At 38.8% G+C, this 25,781-nt stretch overlaps 1 protein-coding gene across 16 annotated transcripts in view; it reads right to left on the reverse strand.

Annotated features, from left to right (window-relative positions):
• The window catches only part of epb41a (erythrocyte membrane protein band 4.1a), a 175,183-nt gene that overhangs the window by 135,395 nt on the left and 14,007 nt on the right, over positions 1–25,781 (reverse strand). For 12 of the 16 annotated variants that reach the window (XM_059654387.1, XM_059654384.1, XM_059654386.1 and 9 more), the window contains exon 1: positions 4,998–5,127. The exons of 3 other annotated variants lie outside the window; for them this stretch is intronic. The gene's annotated coding sequence lies outside the window, so the exon portion shown is untranslated. Of the gene's footprint in view, positions 1–3,458; positions 3,480–4,997; positions 5,128–25,781 lie in introns of those variants that run through there. One more of the 16 variants, XM_059654383.1, reaches the window with a different exon arrangement.

Consider the following 25,781-nt stretch of genomic DNA (forward strand, 5'->3'; position numbering starts at 1 on the left):
TAAATCTATTTCTTAGACTGTATTGACATCAGAAAGATCTGTTGTTCACAAACCCTGTTATTAACTTTGTCAAGATATCAGGGGAACACAAATCCCCAAGGCTAAACGCTTAGGGATTACGAAGAGAGAATTCCAAGTACAAAATCACTCAAGGATACTTCTTGGAGCACAAATCCCAAAAGAAAGTGTGTATACTAAAAGTCTGGTGCAAGTTTGGCTACATGCAACCAGTGAATGTTAACAGAACAGGGTATAAGCTGGCACCATTATTTAAACATAGAAAAGTGGTCCTTTGTAGGTGCTTAGATTAATGTTACTCTAACTGGGCACCAAATTTTTGTGTAGCATTGGAAAGTCAGGTGTCTCCATTTAGAGCAAAAGATTGCTTTCTAGAAAACAAATTTATCCAGTAAAGCAATTCAAATACACACCTAAGTTGCAGTAGTTCAGGGTCATTTATAACAAACCACGATGCATTGTTGGACAGCATTTCAATTTCAGTTGAGTGTATAATTTTACAATGGAATAAAAATTAAGCATTTTCAATTCCACAGGTCCAAAATATGTCCAAAATATCTTGAGGTTACAAGTTTATTCTGTCATTTAGGATATTTTTCAACAAATTAATGAAAATTAATTTTGCTACAACACTTTCAGTGTTCTCCTACACAGGAATATGAAAAGTCAAACCAAATTAACCAATTAGTACAGTAGACAAGTTTAAATATATTGTAACACAATCAATAACACTTCTTCACACAGCAGAAACAGTTCAATTTGTTCAGCGTGGGGTTTTCCTAAATGTAACAGTCTAATCCTACACTCTTCGTTACTTCCCATATACTTTTATATTTCTCCTTTGTCAATATCTGAATTTCCTATGTAAAAAGCCTAAGAATTTTTCTTCAATGGTTTCCCTTTTTCTTTCAGTTTTGAGACCAAATGCCACATTCAAACAAGCATTTCTAAAGACTTTACCTTTGCTTTTAAAAAATCAGCTATAAAAGGAAATAATCTTTCAATACATTATTTACAACGTTTTATAATATTGAAGGAATCTACTGCCCTTTTCATGACTAACATCATATCCTTGGAACACTGCAAACTTATAACTATATTTCCCATTAATTTATACCCAGCCAATAATTACGTCCTCCAACATTGTTTACAATCTAGACAAAAATTGAATTTAAAACAAAAACAGCTTTTCATCTGTTTTTGTTACCTCCTTTAATCATTGGTTTATCCGCAAAGCCTCCCCTCTCAATTTTCTGTTCCCCTCTGCTACGTACATTTTAGTGAAATGTGGACAGTCCTTCTGCTGCCCTATCCACTAATCTACATTCTCCTCCAGTCGTTCACAATATGTCACACCTCAATTTGGTCCCATCAGTAAATTAGATAATTTCCTCTTAATTCACACGAAAAGATGATTCAGCCCTATATAGCTAAATTTTTTCATATTTTGGTTAAGTGTCAAATTTCAAACTTTTATAGGTGATTTCCCTCCAAGATTCAGCAAGATTTTCTGCCCTATCATCCCAAACTGGCCTCATGAACTACACAACCCCTTTCCATGGCAACACTCTCATCCAATTCTAGCTTGATTCTATCACTCACCACTGCTGAGATATCCCTAAATAAATCTTCACTGATGATACTGGCAGCATCTGTTGTACCCAGATAAGCACGTTCAGTAATTGACATTTGTCCTAAACATGGCAGAGAAGGGAAAACTGGCACCCCACTGTGCGGACAGCGATCAGAGATCCTGGTGAGTGGGGCGACATGAAGGAGAGCCACCATCTTGTCTCAGGGCTAGCAGTGAGGCCACACCACCAGACTGTTGCCATCCTGGGCCGAAGTTGCCACCTGGGTCAGTGCTCCACATGGCTGAATTACAATCTCAAGCAGAAAGTTTCTCCACTTTGTCAAGGTAACAGCACTATCTTCTCTCTCTACTGCATCGGTCTCCCATGCAGTTTCATGCTCTTCCACTCTTACTTTTGCATGCAACTTCTTTTGATCACACTGAATTCAACCAACACTACCGACCCTGCATTCCCTCTGCGCTGCCTACTCATTCAATTGAAATGACTAAATATTTTTCCTCCATCTGCAACATCACTAACAGCTGTGCCACCCATTTTCATCTTACTCAAAATCTCTCCCCTTCTGCCATTCCAGGAGAAAACTGCCCAGAAACATGCAGAATGAACCAAGATGGGTAGTACACTGTTAGACATTCAATACCTTGCCCCTATGATCAGTGGATCATGACTGTGACCACCCCAAATGCCCAAATCACCATACCCAAGCCTCTCCATTGATACTGGATTGTGCCCTTGACATGACGAAGCCTGCTGACTATCATGACAGGAAAAAGTAAGCCATGAGGAATGGCTGAGCTGTTTTACTAAAGGTGAAATATGGATACTAAGAAATGCCAATGTTGTCAATATGTAACCGACAAGAATTCAAGAAGATGAGGTAAAAGATAATTTTCCATAGGTGCACAATAGCCCAATATTGGAACACACTGACTAAAGAGGGACTTCTTACATTAGCATAGCAGTACATATCGTATGGTTAAAAAAAACAAATCAACAGCATCTTATATCATCGTATATTACCCCAAGGAATACAAGTTAGTTATACAACTTGTTGGATGATAGACATTTAAACTTATGGTGCATTACAGGTTGATAAGATATAAAGCAAAAATATAAGGGTGGGTGAAAGAGGAGTTTCTGCTTTGCATATAAATCAGGAAATTACATCCAAACTGCATTGCTTAAATTTACATCATCATGTCAAGTGTCAAGCCTTTCAAATAACAGCACAATTAAGCAACATTTTTTCCGTTACACTGTGTTCTTTGAGGCATGGCCTTATTCATTGTTAACTAATACAATGAAAATAGGTTTCATTAGTAAAACTAGGCATTTTTATAAGGGGGGGGGGGTTGTTCCTACACTTAAGATTAAGCTGCTTTTAAATAAATGAAAATAGAGTGGTAGCCAAGTGGTATTGTCACTTGATCTGAAATCCAAAATCTCAGGTATGTTCTGGAGATCTAGGTTTGATCACAGGTGGAGAGATAATGGAAACTGCAGAGGGTCTAGGCCCGAAACGTCAGTTTTTGTGCTCTTGAGATGCTGCTTGGCCTGCTGTGTTCATCCAGCTCCACACTGGTTATCTCGATCACAGGTGGAATTTGAATTTAACAAAAATCTGATGATCATGAAACCGCTGTTTTAAAAAAAACACATCCTGTTCATTAATTTTTAGGGAATGAAACTGCCATCCATACATGTCTGGCCAACACATGGGTCCAGTTCCAAGTCAAGGCAAGGCAATTAATGCTCAACTACCCTCTGAAATGGCCTAGCAAGCTACTCAGGGCAATTAGGGCAACTCATCTTTCAGTAATTGATGTAGGAAACTATAGTACCTACTTACGGAGTTCTTGAAGGCCCTTGTGGCTCGGTGGTGTTCTTGGCTCTGGGCTAGAAGATCTGAAGTCGATAAGTCAGACCCCTCACCTCTTCACTACCATTTAGTGATAGCATAATTCATCCGATTATCCTTGACAACATCTTATTCCCTTGCTTTCCAAAAAGCTACCTGCACCCCTATTAAAAATTCCCACGCAGGGAAAACTGGGTCCCAACACCACCTTCAGTTCTGCAACCATTTTATGGTTCAATGATATTGCGTCTGCACCTATGAAAATGTAAGCAATTAGAAGGGCCTTCCAAAGCCACTGCAATTAGCGGAAACAAGTAATTTTCACTGGGTGCGGGCAGTGCCTGATTACGCAAACAGGATCTGGGACTACCGTGAGAGATTGTGGAAAACACGAACACCAGCTGCATCTGTAACTCCCTTAAGAATTTTCCAATCGTATGGATTAAGTTAAGTTAACTCTAACATATTTCATTGCTATTACTAGTACAGTACAGTATACTGTATTAAAATTTCAGGCATGAGTAAAGAGTAGTTCTGGTGCAATATAAGTACACTGTGCTTGCAGCAATAAACGGATGTCCGACAGGTCGGAACAGTTCTTCAGTTTGGGTGGAAAACTGATAAAACATTATTAGATGTTGTAGAGACAGTTCAAGGTTTGTAAACATTTTTTTAGTGAATTGTACACTGCATTAGTGGGTTTCACCATAACACAACTGCACTTTGACATCATGCCCAAGGTAATTTGAGCTTTAAATAATAAGTGCACCTTGCAAGTACAGGCTACTGAGATCAGGAAATCAAATCGTATAAATCCCACAAGAAAGCTGCGGTTAATACAACAGTTCAAAAGGCAGCTAACACCAAAGAATTAAGATTCCCCACCCCCATCCTCCTCTTCAGAGAGCGAGAGGCTGCAGGCACAAAAGAAACCAAGACAAAGGAGGACCCCCGTGCCGATCACACTGACCAGTCCCGATACATCACATTTCCAAACAATAATAAACATTTTTTTAAAGTTTATATACATAGGACGAGTGCTTTGCCATGCCAACATCAAGGGCTAAAGTTAATCGTCTGTAGAACTACATTACAATTGTTTTAATAAAAACCGATTCAGGGCCAGAACAAAAAGATAACATATGCAATGGAACGGCATTAAACTGTTCCATGTGACCTTAGCGTATTTGACAGTGACAAGCTGATTACAAATGTTTTAAATCCTAAATTTACAGAACCCGATAGAAGTTTAGAGTGATCTTTAGGCACATTACCATAGGACGTGGAAGATGAAAATATTTCTTGAATAGAAACTATTCCAACACCAATAAAATTTTAATAAAATCAATTTCATTCTATTTAGTAAATAGGTTCTCCGGAGTATAAACTACCTAAAGGATGTTTCATTGAATTTGCACAATTAATACCACAGTGCAAAATGGCGTCTCTTTAAAAAGATCACAACAAAGTACCAGAATGAATAGGATGAACGCTCAAAATGCAAAGCAAAACTCATGGTAGCTCACCTTGTTTTGCAGAAAGAGACAGGTTCAAAAGAACAAGAAAAGCAGACAAGAATCTTGTAAATCACGTTTCACTCAAACAATGTGCATATCGTACGTAAGCTCCAAACTCATGGCAAGTATCAGTTTCTATTGTGGGTGGATCAGAGTATGTAAAACAAGGAGCTAGTGACTCAAACGCACCAATCACGTTAACCTAACTCACCTTGTACCCAATCATTGAGCAAAAAGATACAACATTGTGCAGTATGCCAAAGCAACAGCAAGCAGCGCACTCCGAATAGCTTGGTTCAGAGTACTATATGTTAACCGCTCAGAAACGTAGCACTGAAAATCCAGCACCTCCTACACCAGGTGTCAGTGCTCCAGTTCCACTACGTCCATCAAGATGTATTCAAAAATAGTATCTTAATGTTTGCGTTCCTCCTTTGGTTTGCCCTTTAAAAAGTAGCCACCTCGCAGGTAATATTACAGTTTTATAATAAGAAATTCTGCAAATTATTTTGTAAACATATAAGCCATTTGAAGGTTATTGGCAAAATGTTTCCCATTTTTGCTTCTTTTTTTCCACTCTTATTTCGTTCCGACTCCTCCAATCTGAAGGCAGCAGCACCAGAAATATGGTACAACCAAATGCAAGTCTCTAGCATCTCGGAAAAATGCCGAGTGTATGTGTGAGGTTGACGAATAAGCGTCACTAGAGATGATGATTTTAATATCTTCACCTACCTTCTACAAAAGGCACATTTTTAAAATCAAGCAAAAGTAGGCAGCTATAAACAAAATAACGTGCTTTGATGTTGGGGTTTAGCTCACAGTCAACCTTAATAAATGTACAGATATGTAGGTCAGGTTAGTTCCCCATTTGTATTAAAATATCCATACCTAAAGAGATATCGGAATTTGATATTGAATGTTATCTTGGTTCCATACCAACTCCAATGCTGTACAACGGAAATAAAATGAGGATCGTATTAGTAGATCTAGAGCTTTACAAATGGTTCTTAACCAGAGAAGCATTTTTAAACATCAATTAGAGTGTATCGAGTTGACCAGTGGGAGGGGCAGGACAATAGAGCAAAAATTGAACGTCTGTGTTGTATTGCAGCAAAGGCTGATGAAGAAACAAAAACAACCATGGCACCTGCTTTTAGAAGCCCAAACAGTTACCATAGCAATAATGATCACAGCAGAACTAAGGTGGCAATTAAATTAATCCCCAACCTTTACAACTCGTGAGGATGTATTTGTAATCATAGATTTATTATGAAAACTGGGAGTAAGTGACATTACATTTTGATTATCTATTCAAAAATCCACATACACCAATGAATAAATCTTTGTTGTTCCCTGGTTTTCACATCCAGCTGATCACAGACTGAATAACAACAGGGTTATAATAATTCTTAGAAGCCTTGGAGGACAAGGGCACAGGTAAAAACAAAAAAAAATCAACCCAAACTGCCAGTTCTAGACTAGTGGCCAGAAAATGCATATGTGTTGTTAGGTGGGAACAGGTTCTGGCTCAGCTGTGAATCCCTTGTAGTCAAATAAGTTATCAACTGTAACAAATAAAGGCATACACATTTCTACCAGAGGGTAATCTGTACCCCTGGAGTAGCACTCCAGCATAATTCAGTGTCTTTTTACCTTCCTTCCTCTCTTGAATGCAAAGTGAAGATAGTTTTAGTACGGAAGGGCAAAACATAGCAGCGTAGGCGCTGAGAGCTGCAGGATCTGTTCTTGTGCTCTACTGTTCTTTGTTCTTTCTTTGGGATGTTGCATTTTTGACAAGACTAGCATTTGTTGCCATCTCCAATTGCCCTTGAGATGGTGGTAAGCTGCCTTCTCGATCTGTTGCAGTCTGTGATATAGGTAAACCCGAAGCCCTGTTAGGGAGGGAGTTACAGAATTTTGATCCAGTGGCGGTGAAGGAAGTGATATAATTCCAAGTCAGGTTCCTGAAAGGCTTGGAGAGGAACTTGCAGATGGTGGTGTTCCCATGCATCTGCTGCCCTTGTCTTTTCAGGAAATGGAGATTGTCGGTTTAGGTGCTGTTGAAGGAATCTTGGTGAATTGCTGCTGTGCATCTTTCACGTAGTAGTCACTGCTGCCACTTTGCTTTGATAGTAGAAAACTGAATGTTTAAGTTGTTGGATGCCTCTTTAATATTGCTAGAGTTGCATAATCCAGCTGTGTGGAAAGTATTCCATTATTCTCCTGACTTGGGCCCTGAAGATGATAAACAGACTTTGGGAGTCAAGAGTGGAGTTACACACACGTCAGAATTCCCAGCCTCTGACCTGCTTTTGTAGACAGTGTTCATATGGCTTGTCCAGTTCAGTTCCTGGCCAATGGTGATTGTATTGGTAATGGTTGACAGTTGAAAGTTGATAATGGCAATGACAATGAATATCATGGGAAGATGGTTAGGATTTTTCCTTCTTCTTGGAAATGGTATTTTCCTGACATAAATGCTGCAAATGAACAATAACTGTTCCAGTATCTAAGAATGTGCAATGTTCAATATTATTTGCACCAATGAACATCACAACTTCTGACTTTATGATGGAGGGAAAGTCAAAGGCAAAGGCAGTCAGTCACTCTCACCTCACCTCTAACATCCAGATCTTTTGTCCATGTTTGGACCAACACTTGTATTGAAGCCAGAAACTAAGTGACCCTGAGGGAACCCAAACTGAGCAGGTTGTTGCTGTTTAAGAGCCACTTGACAGTATTGTTAACTACATCTTGTGATAATTGATAGGAGGCTGATGGGTGGAATAGATTTTTTTTGTGGATAAGCAATTTTCCATTTATTAGGTAGATGCCAGTGAAGTAATTGTACTGGAACAGCTCGTCCAGCAGTACAGCTAATTATGGTGTACGGGGTCAAGATATTTTAAGGTCAATTGGCTTTTCAGTATCCATTCACTTTCAGCCATTTCTTAATAACATAACAAATGAATCAATTTGGCTGAAGATTGAGATCCAAGATGCTGTGAAACTCAGGAGCAGGCCAAGTTGAATCACCAGCACTTCTCACTGAGGATAGTTGTAAATGCTTCAGCCTTGTCGTTTGTACTATGTACTGAGCTTCCCATAAATCAAGGACTGGGCTACTGATGGAATCTCCTCCTCCTGTTAATTGTCAACAACCATTCATGACTAAGACGTGGCAGAACTGCAGAGCTTTGATCAAATCCATTACTTGTGGGATCACTTAACATGCCAAACAACAGAAGCAGCTAAGTAGTACTGTGTTGTAACTTCACCAGATTGGTACCTAATTTTTAGGTCTACCTGGTGCTGTTCCTGGCATGCCCTCTTGCACTTTGCATTAAATTCATGCTGATACCTTGACTTAGTAGTAATTGTAGAGAGAGTGATACACTGGGCCATAAGGTTGAAGATTGTGGTGGAATATAATTATGCTGATGGTCTGTATGAGCGGTGAAATCTGTTCTGTTCTATGTCCCATTGTAAGGTATAGTTCTTTGAAAAGGAACTAAACTAAGCTGTTGCTTGATTAGCCAATAGGACTGCTGTCCCAATTTTGGTACAAGTCCCCTAACGTTGGTACAGCAAACTTGTAGGATTATTAGGGCTGGGTTTGCCATTATCATTTCTATTACACAAGTTGATGAGAAGTAGTCTCACTGATTTTATTCCTTTTTTACTTTTCTACTGCAGTTTGAGGGGCTTTGGAGACTGGTAATAGTCAGTTATGTTGCTGTGGTTCTGGAAATAATACGTTGGCTAGACCAGGCAAGAATGGCAAATTCGTTCCCTAAAGGGTATTAGTGAACCAGGTGGATTTTTATGACAATCCATGATTGTTTCAAGACAATGATTACTTTAACCAGGTTTCAATTCCAGATTTTTATTAATCATTTGAATAAAGAAATTCAAAATCAGTGGCTGTGATAGGATCTAAAAAGAAAGTAATTCTACCTTGGGCCCCTGATATATTGATGCAATACGATAATCTGTTCAGGTATAACAGTAATAAGAATGACACTGAGAAGATGGAATGGTGAGCAACAACTGTTTATAGAAACACAATTCATGTTAGAAATGACAAAAGATATTTCACCAGAGCATTATAATAAAAAGTTTTAGAGCGAACCAGATAAGGGGATTCTAGGGGAGATGACCTAAAGGGGAAATTGAGTAATCTGTTACGAATCGACAGAAGTAAGATAACTGCAGACAATGTGTCGTCAATTGGATGGATGAATATTATACTACTGTAACCAGAGAAAGAGTAAATCATGGGGAAGAAAAGGCAGAGTAGAGATGACTCAGTGATAATGGGAGCTGCAAATGCTGGAGAATCCAAGATAACAAAGTGTGGAGCTGGATGAACACAGCAGGCCAAGCAGCATCTCAGGAGCACAAAAGCTGACGTTTCGGGCCTAGACCCTTCATCAGAGAGAGGGGGATGGAGAGAGGGTTCTGGAATAAATAGGGAGAGAGGGGAAAGGCAGACCGAAGATGGAGAGAAAAGATAGGTGGAGAGGAGAGTAGAGGTGGGGAGGTAGGGAGGGGATATGTCAGTCCAGGGAAGACAGACAGGTCAAGGAGGCGGGATGAGGTTAGTAGGTAGGAAATGGAGGTGCGGCTTGAGGTGAGAGGAAGGGATGGGTGAGAGAAAGAACAGGTTAGGGAGGCGGAGACAGGCTGGGATGGTTTTGGGAGGCATCCCCCCCTCCCCCTCCACCCCCACTGCATCCCAGCCTGTCTCCGCCTCCCTAACCTGTTCTTCCTCTCACCCATCCCTTCCTCCCACCTGAAGCCACACCTCCATTTCCTACCTACTAACCTCATCCCGCCTCCTTGACCTGTCTGTCTTCCCTGGACTGACCTATCCCCTCCCCACCTAAGTTCTTTTCTCTCCATCTTCGGTCTGCCTCCCCCTCTCTCCTTATTTATTCCAGAACCCTCTCCGATGAAGGGTCTAGGCCCAAAATGTCAGCTTTTGTGCTTCTGAGATGCTGCTTGGCCTGCTGTATTCATCCAGCTTCACACTTTGTTATCGTGGAGATGACTCATGTGGCTCAATGGCTAAACTCTAGGTGAAAACTAGGGTCTTAATCGCAAACAGCTTTTAATACAAATGAAATCATCCTATCCAAAGTAGAATGTTATAACACAATGACCTCAGGAAAGTGGGCTAGATTGCACTATCAAAGATTTTTTTAAAAAAGCTATAAAATGGATCATATTCAGAAATACTACTTGTGGAGTACAGACCTGGAAAGGAAGTTTAGAAGGTAGAAGATCCATTGAAATAATGCTGCAAACACAGGCAGAGAGAGATTTATCCCCTAATATATTAAGTTTTATACAGCACGGTGGCTAAGATTAAAAAGGCAGGGGAAAGGAGATTGAGAAGGTTGTTTATGCATGTTTGGGGCAGGGGGTTACAGCTGGATAGTGCAGTACATATACATACAAATTCTTTCATTTTGGGAAAAAAGCAGGCCAGTTGATGAAACAGAAGCTTTACATCTGCAGACTGTAAAGGTTCTTAGAAACCCACATTTGGCCAATCTAAACATGGTTGATAAAGGGCATGGATTTACAGCACAGAATTATATTACTGAAATGCTAACAGTTGGTTGGTATTAAAAAATTCTCACACCGGTACAGTTGTAGGTTTATTTTCTTTAAATTAAAGTGGAAGGGGAGGTTATCCACATATGAATGTCTACCTGGGAGTCCTTGATGCATAGTTGCCTATCCAGGCAGTATTTGAGATATTTCTTGGCATTGAGAATTGATCTTCAAGCACTACAGGTCAGCAATCTGGGAGAAAACATTTGCTTGAATAGCACCAGAATGCGTGCTTTACCTGGGTCTTTTACACTGTCCACACACTTCCAAAGGCCAGAACATGACTTTGGCAACTCTGCTCATACAAGCTAACATGGAACAGCTTCAGTAGTTTGAAGCATTACGAGTATCTGGTATCACTACTGCAGTCTTTTGTACTGGAAAGTGTTCATTGTTTTCTGAAGGATTGCTCTGGCTGCAAATCCTACAAACAGAAGTAACATGGCTATTTTCAAAAACAGGGACAATGTATAAATTCATGGAAGCAGAGGACTCCTCATTTTCTTCGATTCTCCAAACAGTTCCAAGTATTTGCTTGTTAACTCAAAGGCATCATTTCAAATTGGTTATAGCTAATTTTATAGACTTTAATATCTAACTATTACCACCATCATGTGTCTTTTTAGATTGCAAGTAGAGTTTCCAATTGTATATGGAAAATGTTAAACTGGTTGTGGAAAGAACACAAATTTAAAAATGATCGAAACCTCTGACTGAAGTTCAGGGAGAGACTTTATCTTCAATACCCTTTTGTGCAACAATGAAGACTAAATGGTCCTAAACTCAAATCATTACTTGCATTATTCAAATCATTGCTGAAGCTGACTTCCGTCTCATTGGTCTCCCAACCATCTTTGCAGTCTTCCAACTGAACGAGCATTGTTATGGTCATGTCATATGGTCTTTTTCTCTTCTGAGCAATACATACATCCACATGACTTTTCTGCTGCTTGCATTCTCTTTGTTCTGATATTCAAGCTTCATTTCCATATCTCCAACCCTACTTCTTTGGAACTGCAAATCTATGGTTTCATTGTTAGATGTAGTCCAAAAAGAAACAGATGATGATAGAGCTAGGTAGAGAAATCGATAAAATTTGCTGTAATCACGCAGCTCAGAATTCATAAGTCTGGAAGTGATGTCTTTGAGTCAACAAGCAAATGCTGGAGCTGCTAATGGAATTGTGGCTGTGTACTTCATTCACCTGCTTTTGGGCAATCTTCTAGATCTACTTATGCAGCCATTTGCAAGACAAAACCATCAGCAGAGACACTATAAAGGGCCAAACCTTGCAATAACATTTTCAAAGTGTGGGATAATGTCTTCAACTATCTAAGAGTTTGCAACCATAGTTTGACGAAGAAATTGTATGCTTAAATAGGAAGCATCTCACTGATTATTTAAAACTTTTAAAATGGCCTGGAGATTAAATTCCTAGCAAATTAGATCAACAAAGCAGCAAATAGTAAACGAAATACAAAGACACAAATAAATGTATTCACAAACAAACAGCTTAAGGTGAAACAATGGTAAAGCCAGTGAAAGATCCCAAAAACATACATGACATTAGGTGACCATGAGACAGCAAATATATAGTGATTTTTTTCTGTGCTCATAAAAAGTCTGCAGATATTTGAATTTTTGTGATGTGGAAGTTTAAAAATAATAGAAATGTTAGATAATGTAGTGGCTTATAAACAAAGGAAGCAGAAAAGTAAAAGACAATTGGCCATTTTGCATACAAAGAGTACCCAAAGAGCTCCCTATCAGATCAGATTATATCCTTGGCATTATTAGAAATGTTAGTTTCAGAGAAAGTGGCTGACATTACACCCTATGTAAGACAGGCATAGAAGCTAGGCATAAATATGTCCAGGAGTCAATATTTTCATGTGACAAAAGGGATAATGAAATTACCTAGATAAAGGAGAGACAGCGGGAGAGATCAAAACAAGTTTATAATATATAGTGCTATTCTTAGTCTCCTCACACTTTCCTGCTGCATCAGCATCTGAACTCAGGGCATCACTTGAGAGTCATTAGCATTGCACAAATGAATTAAAAGATCAGTTCATCCAGCATAGACAGGCAATTAAATTTGAGATACTTCTGGGCATATTCTCCTTCCAAGCCTGGACAACAGGTTTTGGGACCGTTACCTGCTTCTGCTTCAATACCTCCCCTTGGGGCCACACAGTGCGAAGTGCAGGACAATGAGTGAGACAGGGTACCACCCATCTACAGGATCCACATCTTCAGAAACCCAATGGCCGACTTAACAGCTTTCCTAATAAGCAGGTGGCATATGTTATAGCAGCCTGTGAACAGCAGCTATTTGGAATCAAATGCACTGTCCAGCTCAAACAAATAGGACATCAGTAGCAGCAACATGTTGTGGACATGTCAGCTTTTGTGAAAAGGCACCAAGGTCCACAGTTCATTTCACAATGAAATGAACCATGAGTGAAGATGTTCAAGGCTACTTGAACTTTGTGCCTGATGGGGGTAAGACAGACTGAGTAATGCTGTCTGGTACAAGGTCTTCAGCAAGAGCACAGATCTCTGGGAATAATCTGCCTAGCCAGATGAAATCTTCTCTAGCCTTGGTTCTTGGTCAACTTAAGGTAGGGTATGACCTGTGTCTAACTCCTTGCCCCCTCCTGAAACAGGATACTTTGGTCCTGTGAAGAGTGACAGTCTTCTTTGCCACTGTGACCAAAATCTGAGAGTCATGCTCCAATTGCCAACTTTGGCCTGCTGTGTTCATCCAGCCCCACACAGTTTGTTATCTTGGATTCTCCAGCATCTGCAGTTCCCATTATCTCTGACCCCAACTGCCAACAGCTGTTTTCTTTTTACACTGTATCCCCCATCCCCAGCCCACAACTATGTTTGGCTGTCTTAGCCTCTCCCTTCATGGAGCTGCAAAGCCAAAAGGGAAGATGTTAGCTCAAGAATGAAATGCTCAAGCACGAATTGACCATTATCCTGACAACCTGCACTAATGTGATGGCACCAGTGTACCAATGACTGTCTCTGCACCTTTTCATATGGCAACCTAATTCTCTGGGGTGAGAAAATTAGCTTTCCACCTCCATTTACCTGGTTTGTCCCAGAAACCATTCAACATGCTCTGTTATTAAAAATAAAATTAACCTATTTTTCTAATTCACTTGTTCAGAGATGGGACTTGAACCTGGGCTTCCTGGTCCAGGGGTGGTGCAATGGTGGTGTCCTCAAGATACTTCCCCAAAATGCTCCTTAAAACAGTTTCAATTTTTTCTTTAAACAATTTTGACCAAGGTTAACAAACGGATGGGATCATGCCCCTCCGAGGAATCTCGTGAAACTCACTGGTGCCAGACATGGCACTGGGAATCCAGTCTACCAGGTGTTTTCATCTTCTGTGCTTCACTGTGTCTGCTCTCAGCACAATCAGAAAATGCAGCCCTGCTTTATACGGCTTAATTCCACACTAGCCATTGAATCTTTAAGTTAACTTTAATCAAATTGTAGATTCAGTATTTAAAAGTTAAACTTCCTGTACTATCTAAAGCCACTATGTTCAAATGAATAGTCAATACAAGTTTGAAAAGATAAATAACATGCATATTTGAAGAGGCAATGTTTAACCACTTTAAACTGCATGCCCAAAAGTCCATCAATTCAATACTCAACTACACTGCCAGAACTGGTTTAATATTATTCACTCCTTTAGTTCTCATTTTTCCTTAAAATTTCTTATTACAAACATCAAAAGGTAACTAAATATGAACGACATCTAGTGAATGCGAGTTCGATAGGACTTCTTGTAAAAGACAGAGGAACCAAAACACTACTTTTTCCAAAACTAATTAGGTGGATTTACATCCAATTTTAGAAAGAAAATGCAGAGCCTTTTCAGAAATTTGACAATTTCATTTAATCTTCTGAAAACTCGCAGCATGATCCTTGAAAACACAAATAACTCGGATGGAAAAAGCCACTACCTTTACTGAAAAGTTTTTTTTTGTAAAAGTGAGAAGTTTTCAAAGCATTCAGTATTCTGTAACTTTGTGGCTAGTTTATTAGCAAAATTTCTTTAGAAACCTCAATTCTGTACTCAGATGGTAAGCGTGCTTCCACTAGCAGTGATCATTAAATAACTATCAGAAGGGGCAAACCCTCTCAACGTTTCTGTTGCTTCCAGAAAAGCAGGAAGATATTTTATGACTTTGAAAGCACAATAACTGAAAAATTGTTGCTATCTTGTAGTTAATTTTAATAACCATGTAGAACCTGAACAATGTAAACTAGTGACCAAGAATTGACACTGTCATCTCCTAGTCTTTACGGGCCCTGATAATTACTGACGTGAACTTAAAAAGGGCAGTATGACTGACAAATCAAAGAGTGCCGTTTTCCTGAATGGTACAGAAGGGAAGTAATTTTGGTTTTCCCTTTCTGTAGGTTCCCCATCTGAGAGCCAGCTGTTGGTCAGACAGGAATTGTTGCGTGTGTAGGGGTGAGTAAGGAGCCAAATAGGTATATTTGGGAATGGATGTGTTTGAGAGATCAGATGCTTTAAATTATGACGTTTATTCTGATTTATGATTACAGTCCTCCCCATTTCCTTTTAACAGCTGGGTTTCACAAGACCAGGGAAAAGATGAGAAAGGGAAAGATAGAAACCTTGCTAAAATGGAGGCACCCATCCTCAGAGGTTTGAATAACTACCACATCTCCTAAGAGCAGACCAAGCATCTGCAACGTGTCTTGCCTCCATTAAAAATTCAATATGGATGGGTTCGAGACGGCTTGTATTCATGTTTGGAATTTCTATATCCTCTTTGGGGGCAGCACGGTGGCTCAGTGGTTAGCACTGCTGCCTTCCAGCGCCAGGGACCCAGGTTCAATTCCAGCCTCAGGCAACTGTGTGGAGTTTGCACATTCTCCTCGTGTCTGTGTGGGTATCCTCCGGGTGCTCCAGTTTCCTCCCACAGACCAAAGATGTGCAGGTTAGGTGGATTGGTCATGCTAAATTGTCCAGTGCTCAGGGATGTGTAGATTAGGTGGGTTATAGAGGGATGGGTCGGGTGGAATGCTCCGAGGTTTGGTGTGGACTTGTTGGGCCGAAGGGCCTGTTTCCCCAGTGGGGATTCTATGATTCTCTGCACAGTTCAGCTCCCCCAACCCAAGTCAGTCAAGGGGCCAGTTGTGTTTCACTTTCAGGATTGGCCATGGTCTGTCAGGCAATAGGTCCAATAGATCAAGGGATCCATGCCCTTACAGTCCAGGAATTAGGCCACAGTCAATCCTACAGGTTAAGTGCAACGAATCCTTGGATTACAGGTAACTCAGTCACGGTGCAGTTGAGCCATTAGTCTAGGGGGTGGGCCATTTTATCTTGCAATGAAACAAAGGGACGAATTATGACTGAAGTGAACAGAACAGCAATTGCAGCAATTAGTCGTAATGTAGCAGCAGGAGAGATGAGGTCTGCCAGTGACTGAGTAAAAGTGAGTGCCGAGGGCAGTTTGAGAAGTGGGTGAGAGCTGTTGATTGGAAGTAACGCATGGGATATGAGAGTCCATGAACCTTGGGTGAGAAGCACGTGCTATGGCAGAGTTAAAGTGAATTGTGGCCATGTAAGTATGAGATAGTAGAGAAAATGGTGCAACTTGCTCTGGGGAACACAAAAATTGTTGACCTTCTCTAGCACTAGTGGATGTCCTGCTTCACTTAATACATACATTGTCTGGGCCAAACTTTGGGTGGAGATTCACCAGGTCTGTAGGCATTACCTTCTATGACAAAGTGCTAAGTTAGCTTTTCTATCCTATAGACTGTGTCCTCAGTGATGACAGTCAATCATCAACGTGAGGTGTAGTTCCTGGCTTGCAGCATCTAATGTGGTGTGCCAATGGACAGTAATGTGGTGTCAGTGATATCAATGCTGGAGTGGTCATCACTTTTACCTCACTGGACATGCAATTCCCAAGGAAAGGCCTCAAAGTCTCAGTTACACTATTCTTGAGATGGAATGGGATACTTTTAGGAAGAAAACTCTCTGATCACCCCTCCCACAATTTGCAAACAGGTAAACAGGCCTGCTACTTTGCAAATTTCCTAAAGGCTTTAATAATTTGACCATTTTCACCCCTATGAAATTTTCATATAAAAAGACAGGATCATAGGAACAGAAACAGATCATTTAGCCCCTTGACATTGTTCTGATCTATGCCGCAATTCAATACAACCACTTTTGTCTTATATCACTTAGTACTTCTCATTAACAATAATCCATCAGTTTTAAAATTAGCAGCTGATATAGTATCAGTTATCATTTGAGGAAGATGAGCCCTTGTGGCACCAAGATAGTTACATTATGTCTGAGTGAGAAGCTCCAGATTCAAATCCCACCTGTTCTGGAGGTGTAGAGTAACACCTCCAAATAGGTTCATTAAGGAAATAGCTAGTATTTCAAGAATAATGTTCTGAACTACTTTGTTTGAGGTGTTTCCTAATTCACTCAAAAGATCTGTCTCTTATCCAAGATACACCAATTCTAGAATCCCCATCCAGGAGAAACAGTTTTGATCTATCCTATCCCTAAACATCTTGAAGGCTTTAGTCAAATTGTTAGTTAGATTCCAGGGAATGCTATCCTAATTCATGTAATCCCTCTTTGTACCTTAATCCATGACACCCAGGTATCACTCTGATAAACCTGTGCTGCACTCCCTTCGAATATCCTTCTACAGTATGATTCTCAGAATGCTGACAGTATTCCAGGTGTGATTTAACTGGAGCTTTGTGTAGCCACATCAGATGACAATTAACACAAATTGACCACTCAGTACAAACCATGGTCTTAAAAACAAAAAGGAATGCTGCCACCAGTGTATTGGTGAAACTAATCCTCCAAATATGAAAGGCATCATTGCACTAGCTTTTCTTTGATTATTTTTACTTGTTTTTGATATCTAATAATCCAAACACAGATCCCCAAGTCTCTTCAGACCTTCATTTCTAGCTAATTAGCTATTTAGAAAGCATCATGATCTATTTTTAATTAGGTCCAAAAAGGCAATCTTACATTTGCCTACACTAAAATGCACTTGCTATATAGTTTCACTAATTCTTTTAATCTCTCAAATGTCTCTTTGCAATTTTCTGCTTCTGTCTACTACCATACCAGTTCTGTGTTAAATCTCAAAATGTACTTTTCTATCACATCAAAAGTGATCAGTAAATGTGGTAAATAGCTGAGGCTTCAACATGGATCTTTGCTAGACGCTACTAGTCACATCTTGCTGATTATCTCTACTCCCATTTCCTGCTACTTTGCAAATTTCCTAAAGGCATTAATAATTTGCCGTTGAGTCCAAATTTGACTCATACATGAAGTGTTTTGTTCCCACTTACTATTTTCCAGCCAAGAAAGCATCTGGTTCCCTTTGGTAACACTGCTTTCAAGTGGTTCATGTTATCAATACAAATTAACTCATCCTGAAACTTGCGTTCCCTGTGGGAACGCAACAGTGGGTGTAGCTATAAAATAAATAAAAGGTGCACTACAGCATTGCTAATTCAGAGGTACCAGGAACTGATGTTGGAGCCCGAGATTACAAGGTGTGGAGTTGGATGAACACAGCAAGCCAGGCAGCAGAGGAGCAGGAAGGCTGACATTTCGGGTCTAGACCCTTCCTCAGATGCATTACTAATTCATTGTCTAGGTACTATTTCTGCAAGGCATCTGTCTAGATAGCGTGGAGACAATTTCCACAGGTATTATCAGATTTTAAAGTCTAGCTCTATGCAAAATTTGGAAACAACATTAACCTTGAAGCTCATGACAACTGAGCTGTTTACTGTCACCAGTCATGATTTACTCGATTGAATGATTTAACTTCCAAAATTGGATAGCTATTGCAGACTGCATTAGGAAACAGTGATTTTTTTAAAAGTCATTGTTCTGTTCGTGGTTATTAGACTGAATTTTAAGATTTTTAATTCTCCAATTATTTAACGGAAACAGTCAGCCAAGTCATAAAAGTCACCCTACCCTAAGTGACACTAATTTTCTGATCAAGGTATTGTTCCTTTAGTTATTAAACGAAAGCTCTGTAATTGTTTATAATTGCTGATCCATCCCCACAAATACATAGTGGGAAATAATAAAAAGATCAATTAAAGGATCTATTGTATAAATTTCTTTGTTGACATCAGACAGCAATTCAATTATAATTACTCAACAGACAGCAAGTAGACAGTAACCAGACAGATGGGGGATGGACTACCAGACATTGAAAAATCCTTGTTCCACTCAGTAAATCAGCTGATTGATCAGTTGGAAGACTGCTTGATGTGAAGGCATCAGCTGTTATACGTTTGTATTTGTATTTGCATCTGCATCCCAGCCCATGAATGGTCTGATTGGCACTGTGCACTTTACATCACAGGGCCATAAATTAGACGTCAGTCTTAACTCTGCAAGTTAAGACAATGCAGCTTGGTATGCAGACGGCTTATGCTTAGAGCAATGCTGATGATCGGTCAAGTGGACAATTGAAATACAATTGCTACTTACCACTTTATATACAGTGGCATACAACTACATGAATTATCATATCCAACTGCAAGTCTCAAGTGGTCTCCCCTTATAAAGCCCTTTAAGCATTTCCAAATAAGATAAGATTCAATTAGATCACCTTTCATTCTTCTAAGCTCTACAAAGTACAGCCCAGTCACCACAATAGGACATTTCCACCATCCCATGAATCAGTCTGTTAAAACGCCACAGCACTAAGGAAGTATTTCCTTCCTTAAGTAAGAGACAAATTTGCATACAATACACTAGGTGTGGTCTCCCCACGGTCCTATACAATTGAAGCAAAACATCTTTATTCACATGTTGAAATCCTTTTGCAATAAATGCAACATACCATTTGTCTCCCCAACTGATTGCTGCACTTGCCTGCTATCTTTCAGTGACATATGAACAAGACAACCAAGTTCCTTTACACATCAGTATTTCCCAACATCTCACCTGTTTAATATATACTCTAAATTCCCATTCCGCCTCACAAAATTAATTTCTCACACTTCTATTTTGTCTGCTTTGTTTTTGCCCACTCCAAATCTCAATGAAGCTGCTTGCATCATCCTCAAAATGCTTTGACCTATATTTACATTTGATCTTCACATCTAATTTATATAGATTGGGGCCCAAGCAGTAATCCTTGTGATGCCCAACTAGTCACAGTCTACAAACTTGAGAATGACCCATTTACTCTTATTCCCAATTTTTATTTCTGTTAACCAATCCTCAACCCACACCAGCATATTATTCTTATTCCATGGGCATTAGTTGTATTTACTAGAGTCTTGTATGGGATTTCATCGAAAGCATTCTGAAAAATCCAAATACACCACATCTACTAATTCCCCTACATCTCTTCTACTGCTAACATCCTCAAAATTACCCTCTAACAAGTTTGTCAAACAAGATTTCCCCTTCATAAATCCTTGATGACTCTCTAATTGGATCATTATTTATATAAATGTCCAGTTGTCACACATTTCACAACAGATTCTAACATTTTCTCAACTACTGGATGTTTACAGTTACCAGTTTTCTCAATGTCACGTTTCTTCGATAGCAAGGCTGTAACTGCAATTGTGAAAACTAATAGCAATATTGCAGAATTAATAGAATTTTGAAAGATGACCACCAATCCATCAACTCTTGTTTATTGTCACCTCTTTCAACACTAATGTAGATTGCTGAGTGCCAGGGATTTGTCAACTTTCAGCCCCATGAATTTGTCCAATTCTTCCTCCATGAAATAAATACAATGCAATTATTTAGGTTCTCTACAATTTCCATTATTTTCTATTACAAATTCTCCTATCTCTGCCTGTAACAGACTCAGATTTGTCCTCACTAATCTTTTCCTTTCTACATCCTATTGAAGCTTTTACAGTCCATTTTTGCTTCTTGCTGGTTTGTATTGATGTACAATTTTCCTTCTTCTTAAATCAGATCCTTGGGATAGTGTGGGGAAGGGGCTTAGATTAGTTCATAGGTCGGCACAACAGCGAGGGCCGAAGGGCTTGTTCTGTGCTGTATTGTTCTATGTCCTGTTATGCTGAATTGGAAAATGGCCCCATCTTAGTACTTACTGGGCAGCTTTATTAATCTTCACTTTTAATCTGATACAATTGTTAACTTCCCCGTTAACTACAGTTGGCCCATTTTCTATACAATAGGAGACCAAATGCTGAGTTTACATCAGTTCTGCATAAAGTTAAAGTTAGTTTGTTATAATCTAATACATAATCTTCAGCTTCCCCCGTTAACTACAGTTAATTCACTTTGTTTTGTGTCTTACAGCAATGCGTGTTGTAAACCATGTACTCTTTAAATCCTAGCCATTGCCTGCCTACTATGAAGTATTTTTCCAATCTGTCACAGCCAGCCTACTTCACATACCATCACAGCTTCCTTGCTTAGATTTAAGACCTTAGATTCTTCTTGAACGACACTGTTCTCAAACTTAAACGTAAAATTCTACCATATTATATCCACTCTTCCCTAAAGGATATTTTACAAAGTTAGTACTTAGTCCTTTCTCATTGTATAATTACAAGATGCAAAATAGCCTGTACTCTAGTTGATTCCTCAACATACTGATCTAGAAAACCACCTTGTATATTATGGTACAGAAGGCAGCTATGTAGCCCATTGAGTACATGCTGGCTTTCTGTATGATAATCCAAATCAGTCGCACACTGTCAAGAAGTAAATTCATTAAATCATTTAACATTAGCGTATTCTGTAAGGCTCTTAAACTTTATAAAAATAAGAATAGAAAATATGTGAGAAGTGGTGAATGAAACAGGAGGTCAAAATTTTGAACACACAATTGCAAATAATGCATGGCAGTAATTACAGTTTACAATATCAGGCATGTTTGTCTACGGCCAACGTTGATTGTTAACATTAGCATGTTTCAAACATTTTCTATAAAATGGGAGCCCAAACACTCAGAATCCCGACACAGTATAGAAGCAGGCTACTTGGACCATCAAATCCACACCAACCCTCCAAACAGCATCCCAGCCATCTACATTTCCCACGGCTAACCCATCCAGCCAGCAAGCGCATTCCTGGGTGACACTATGGGCAATTTAGCACAGCCAATTCACCTATCCTGTACATATTTGGGCTATGGGAGGAAATGTTCGCAGACACAGGGAGAATGTACAAACTCTACACATACAGTTGCCCAAGAGTGGCATCGAATCTGGGTCCCTGGAGCAGTGAAGTAGTAGTGCTAACCACTGCGCAACCATGGTACCCTAATTTAGTTTCAGTGCAGTTCTGCATAAAGTCAGTTCATCTGACATTAGCTTTTAAGTCAATAATCCAGAAACCCAAAAGATATCGATTGCAGAATTCAGTTAGGATTGAATAATACAGATCAAATTCACTAAATAGAACTAGCTTCTAGGAAAAATTGTAATCATAAACATGGCTTTAAATCAGTATGCATACTAGTTGTATTTCTTTATTAGATACATTTGTCAATTCGATCAATGATCCACAAAAGTAACAATGAAGATGGAGATCATGAAGATTTAAAAGTGGCAAAGAAGTTGATTTTGGTCGAAGAGAGAAGATCTTTGGCCAAAACCACACTAGCAAAATAATGCTGAAATATCTGTAGAAATTTCAATTGTCTTAGACCCAAGTTTTGGAATTTTGTTCTTCTCTACATATGCTCTTCCATTAATATTTCTTTAAACCCTATTTTTTGACCACTTGTCTTATTTCTTTGATATTTTAGTGACATTAAAAGGCCCTATATGAATACAAGTTGTTAATGTTAATTACATGTGAAAGAATTTTTTCCACATTCTAGATAGAACAAATGGTAATTGCTTGAGATTTTAAATGAAAGATGGGGGTCACACTCAACTGACCCAGATTTAGTTGGCACAGCTCAAAGCCAATGCTAATTACATCTCTCAACCATTTGTGGAGTTACTGGGTGCATTTTTCAGCCATCCAGCAATTAATTAACTACAGCCTAGGGGTTTGAGAGGAAGTGAGTTGGTACTGATGGGAGGGTGGCCCTTACCATCAGGATACCTCCGTGGATCACAGACTGCTTGATGAGCTACCCTTGACTAGGCTTTTAATTGGCCATTTAAATGGATCTGAGGTCTGAACCATCTGAAAGGACAGGATATTATTGGTTTGAAAGTTTTAACCAGAAGCTAGCAGTTGTAATTATTCCAGTACTCAACCAAGTACATTTATTTGCTTTTTCTCCACACAGATGTATTGGGTATCAGAGACAACACCTATTTGTATTTAATTTGTTCTAGCTCAGCTACAGAAATCAGACTCGAGAATTCTTTTAAAATGTTATATAAATGGGTCAATTTAATTTTAGAAAATTGTGCAAAAAAAAGTAAAGTAAAGTAAACTTCACTATGCAAGTAACATCCTGGAAGTAGGTACAAATCAGCAAGCAGAGAGGAAGGAAAAACTCAGGAAAATCACAATGACCAGAGAATTCAGTAAATTGTCAGGGCTGCAGACTGGCACGTTCCCAGGTCCCAAGAGACTTCATCCCAGGGTCTTAAAACAAGTAGCTCATGGGATAGTTGAAACAAAATTAAAACCAATGTAAGGGATGACAAGTTTTCACAGATAGACATGAAAGCAGGTTTGAAGTTACAATCAGATCAGCCACGTTCTTAATGAATGGTAGAGCAAGTTTGAGCTGCCAAGTGGCTTACTCCTGTTCTTAATTTGTACATAAAACAGAGAAAGAAATCCGAATGAAAACTATGTAGCATAATGCTGCATAAAGTACTGCAAAAGTAACATCTTTTGGTGACCATCAATTAACAGGGACTTGATATAATAAAACACAAGTAGTATGTACAGTTTGCCATGGGAAGTGAGTTTTCATATACTAAACCATTTTACACCAATTCTGTAATCATCATTCACAAGAAAAGGAGGAGGAGGGTTCCTTGTTCTACTATACTCACATGTTCATTTATATTGGTCAGGTTATAGCCAATCACTTTATTTTCCAATCCACTAAGAAATTTCTTTCAAATAATAGCAAATAAAAATTAAGAAAAGATTAATTTTTACAATGTGCTTATGCTCATCATGGGCCAAAGTACCATATCAAGTTGCAGTTTGTTTTCCTCGTCAACTTTTAACTGAAACTGCAAAATGGCAGGTAGTAAATAGTGAAATAACTTTATAGATCACATGTTAAACATTGGTAATTGCATAATAGGTGTTCCTCAATTGAGAAATGCTGGATAAGAGAAACAAAATACGGGAAAAACCCAACTTCAAAAACAAAAAAAAACACCACTTCAATAGATACATAAAAAAATGTGCTTTGTTGACATCCTATTTTATGAATACAGGAGTCCTGAATGAGATACATTCATTTAGCCCAACAGTTCAGTCCAATCAGAGCCCATATATGAATACCATATCGGGACTCTCCAAACAAACTGCTGATTTCTTGTTTAAGGAACACTCAGTTTTCCCCCTCTCCTTAGTAGAAATATTTCCATAAAACCTAGTTTATGTTAAAAAAGGGGAATTAAACTAACTCATTATCTTTGATGTCTATTTCACACACTCTACAATGTATCTTTGCAGAATCTAAGTGAAAGCACTGCCCAAACTCCAAACCTAGAAGGACAAAGACATAGGAACATCCCAATCTCCAAATCACAAATTATGTTGACTTGGAAATGTAATCACTGAGTCAAAATCCTGTAATTCTCAATCCAACAGCTGAATGAAAGTACCTTCACCATAAGTATTGCCGTGAATCAACAATGTAGCTCACTAATACCACCTTTCCAAAATAAAACTATGGATGGACAATAAATGTTAATCTTGCCAGAAACACCCATATCCCATGAAGGAATAAATGCAATTATTTTCTGTCTTATAGGAGCAAAACCTCCTTTGTTGCCTGACATTTTTGAACAGTGCCCTTTGAAGAACTTGAATTTTACATTGAAGGAGTGTGTGTAATCAGAAACTGAGGGAAATGCATGTCATACACACACTTCCCTCCATGCACTTATACAGAAGTATGCCACTAAATCTAGACATGATTTATGATTCAGAATACTGCCGGCAAACAAGTCTATAATTTATTGAACTTGAACTTAGCTAATGCTAATGCTGCAATTAGAAGATCTATTCCAGCATTCAAGTTGAAAACTCTCTGGTAAGGTAGAATGCAGCACAAAGCTACCTTAGAAAAGATATTAATTAGCATCTGTATACAGTAGAAAATGAGTGTAATTGAGCATCCTGTAATACTGTATAATATGCAGAAGTCAGGCTACTACTGTAATCTTATCTGAAATTTCATGAGTACAGTCTAAATATCTTAAAACTCCAGATAGCCACTACTCGCAAATTTTACAAAAATATTTCAAAACCAAAGGAATTATTCGGTAAACCTTGAAGTGAAATTTCGGACAAAACAATAAATAGAAATCCTATGAGCAAAACAGTGTATTTCCTGGGACTCTAAAAAGTACCTTCCCAATGCTATTTTTATTCAAAATTTCATTCCATATAGTATGAGCAAATAAAACAAAATCCTAGAAGACAGTAAATTTTTCATACTGATGATCAGTCATTAAGTTTATGAATGGTCATTGACTTGATCCATTAATTGTTTTTCTTTCCCCTCGGTGCTTCCTGATCTGCTGAATATTTTCAGCACTTTGTTTTTTTTTAAATTTCCAGCATTTGTCTTTGCCTTTGCGCACACAGCATTGACTGAAAGAAAATTCTAAAATATCCCAATAACCTAGTTGCAAATTTGGCTTTATAGTTTCAGTTTGCTGAATCTTTGAAAATATCTTTGTCAAGCTACAAACTCTGATGCAAAATACATTCAGGAAAGGAATGTAATCATTGAGAAGAAATAATTTAACACAGAAACTAAAAACACAGAAATGTGCAAGTTATTGGGAAACATACCTGGTCTTCAAGGATGATGCTGTAAACATGCTTCCACAATGAAAATAAATACAGATATTGTTGGCGAATTGTTAGCAGCTAAGGAAAAAAATGTTTCTGGTGATGCATGAAGTTGGTGTGTGCAGGTG

The sequence above is a fragment of the Stegostoma tigrinum genome, chromosome 24, assembly GCF_030684315.1.
Source record: "Stegostoma tigrinum isolate sSteTig4 chromosome 24, sSteTig4.hap1, whole genome shotgun sequence".
Classification (NCBI taxonomy): Eukaryota; Metazoa; Chordata; class Chondrichthyes; order Orectolobiformes; family Stegostomatidae; genus Stegostoma; species Stegostoma tigrinum.